Genomic DNA, 3,367 nt, shown 5'->3' on the forward strand with positions numbered 1-3,367 from the left:
GGGCGGACTCTAATATCGATTTAATAAGCCTTTGAAACCCCCTGAATTGTCAAAATTTTCGGGGGCTTCACCCCCAGGACCACTTTTGGAACCTATTAATTGAAGCTCGACCACGCCCACTTTGCTTTCGTGGGGGAAATCTGGCCCCTCGTCGGGGCATAGGCACGTATTCTTTTTACATGAACCGATAAATCCCAAACAGAGGGGTCCAGAAGTTCTCCCCAGGAATATTTTGATTCCTTGATGCCGGGAAATGAGCTTTCCCGACTTCAGAGGTGTCTTTTAATGACTTTCCCGACTTCCGCTAATTTTCTTACTGTAACAAAAGAAAATTCAGCTCATGGGTCCTGAAAACGTAGGTCTCTGACTCCCCTCCAGATCTGCCAATGTGAATTGTGAGAAAATTAACAAAAATCTCCATTGACATTATATCTTTCTCCCAAAAACAAGGGGTGTCAATCTGTGCTTACAAGTGTCGGGTGGGGGGGGGGATAAGTAAAGGAAATTGCATTCGGCTGAGGCTCAAGCTTTGACTGGGAGTAAGGGGAAAATTCCCAGAACATGGCTCATGACAAGAATGCGTGAATATTTACATACATAACAGCAAAATAGTAGATGCAATTAGTGATGGTGGGTAGTGGTTAGCTTGTTGGCCATCGGCCGATTGAGATTAGCAGAATGGCAGGATCATTGTATTTTTTCTTGAAAACTCAGATGAGAATGTGCTAAGAATCGGAAAAAGAAAAACGGTGGAGTAGGACTAGGCATAGACAAATACCGTATGTAAAAAGAGTGAAGTTGGAAATATACTGTCTGTCCAGGGATCGGAGCTCTCATCTGTCCAAGAGAAATATCCTTATTTTGATATTGACCGAAGAAGAATGTTTTTCCAGGGGGCGCTTATTCAAACGGGGCGCTTATTCACGCAAAAATGGTAAACTATGTTCATAAAAATAATGATAAAGTGGGTTTTTAACTATAGATGAATGGTGAATATAATATGGGAAATTGAAATGATGTCCCTCCTAATTTGAAACTGTTTCCTACCAATCAATGTCAATTTTAGCCATTCACACATTTGACATAATGTTTTGTATTTCATTAAACGAACTGGTAACTAAGCAATTATAGTAACACAAATTGCCACAAATTAATGTAGTTTTATCGATACATTCCTTTTATATATTACCTTTTACAAAAAATGTGGTGACCGCTTGCAATGGATAATAAGCAATATATAAGTGCTGCTGATAAATCAACAACGCAGTATTAAATAAATCAACCATTTGGTCTTGGAGCTTGGTTACTAGGGAGCTTTCGATTTGTGCGACGACGCGAAGCCAGAACGGAATCACTCATGCGTGACCGTCCTACCTGGCATCCTACTCCTGCATACGTAGATTTGGCCAAATTGCGTTCTAGAATCAGCTACTCGACGATGTGACCATAACGTTCTCGCATGTGCAGATGACTTTTAGTGACGTCATTATGTTCTACGTCCTACCGTCATCATGCAATTGAAAGCTCCCTAGTACTAGAGGTGGGAGGCAGGTATCACATGACCATGTGGTTATATCCGAAGGGTGGGGGAGGTGTGTCCGAGGCACATTCATCTTTTATTAAAATTTAATCATTCTTAGTTCTTATCGTATAAATAATATTTTAATGTATATTTTATATGTAATGCTTTCTGTTATTCTGCATCCATGTTTGTCTTTACTACCCAGAGTATCATAATGTAGCATATCAAATATTCTGTTGAATGTATCAAATCTACATTCAATGTTTCTGTATTACTAGAAAAACTACCCGGGGAGCAGTGACAGTTGTACATGTTTTTGCTAGCAAATTTAAGGATTTTTATTGTAAAATGTCTGTGAAATAGTTCTGTAGTTCTTTTAAAAAGAGAAACTTACAAGTTAAGTTTCTCTTTTTTCCCTTTATTTGTGGTTTATTAGGCCAAATAAAAGTCTGATCTAATTTTATTTTTGAATGAAGAACTTTATTTTTGAATGAAGAACTTAATGAATTTGGAAGAACAATAGAACAAATACTTAGATTGCTGCAAGGTTGATTAATTTTGTTAGGATGCATTATGTTACATTTATCCAAAATAAATACAGTAACAACTTGGTTTTTGAGTAAACATGTGTGCAATTGTAGTTACACATGGGCGGCGGAACCGGGGGGGCCGGGGGGGCCCGGGCCCCCCCACTTTTTGGCGAAAAATATATAATGTCTGGAGAACTTTGTATGATCGGAAATGCAAAAAAAGAAGGAGGGAAGAAGGAGAAGGATGGGAAAGAGAATGTTTATCCAGTACCCGACCGAGTTACATTTTCTCGCAATTCACATTGGCGGATCTGGGAGGAGGGGATCATGGGTTCTGACCTCTCCCTTGTGCAACAAAAAAAAGGGGAAAAAGAAAAGGATTCTAGACCTACCTTTTCAGGACCCGTGAGCTGATTTTTTTTTTTTTTTTGCCAATACCCCTGTCTGCAACCCATTCTCCACTTCAAAAAGTGTCCATAGCGCATTTGATCTAAGCCGCCAGGTATTCTCCGCAGTGGCGTAATAACCGGGGGACAAGGGGAAAATATCCAGCTGTGGAAAGTCTTTTCCCATTAAATGCCCTTTTCACCCGGGAAAGTGCCTGAAAATCTCAAATTTTAAATCGCATATTTTGTTGAAGTAGGCCAATTTCCTCTAAAAATTGCACATTTTAGGATCAATTCCAATTCCAACGATCAATTTGATCCAACGATCAATTCCAACGAAATTAGAATTTAAAAAACAAACATTTTTCTCGCGCTTCGCGCGCATTTTTTATGTTAAAGCTTGTGCTTGCTCACCTTTGCCTTCTAAGTTGTAACACATAGTCCCAAACTCAAGAAAGAAAATTGAAGATAGATCGTTTAACCTATTAAAAAAGGGCCTCAATGTGTAATGATGTTGAAAGAATATGTTTGTAATAAATAAAGCCATAAGGAAAATACTTATATTCAGTTTTAAAAAAAAAAACGAGTGTGGCCATATATAACATAAGAGCATTTCTTGTTGAGGTAGGCCAATTTCCTCTAAAAATTGCACAATTCGGGAGTTTTGATCAATTCCGACGAAATTAGAATTAAAAGCACAAAAAAAATTTTCGCGCGCTTCGCGCGCATTTGTTAGGGTTGAAGCTTGTGCTTGTTGACATAACAGTCCCAAAACTTGAGATAGAAAATTTAAGATAGATCGTTTTACCTAAAAGAAGGGCCTCAATGTGTAATGATGGTGAAAGAAATGGCCTATGAATTGTAATAAATAAAACCACGATGAAAGTGCTTATATTTAGTTCCAAACACACGCGTGTGCCCTATATGGG

Source organism: Anneissia japonica, unplaced genomic scaffold, assembly GCF_011630105.1.
Source record: "Anneissia japonica isolate Jap-2015-1 unplaced genomic scaffold, ASM1163010v1 scaffold15505_len60709_cov126, whole genome shotgun sequence".
NCBI classification, from domain to species: Eukaryota; Metazoa; Echinodermata; class Crinoidea; order Comatulida; family Comatulidae; genus Anneissia; species Anneissia japonica.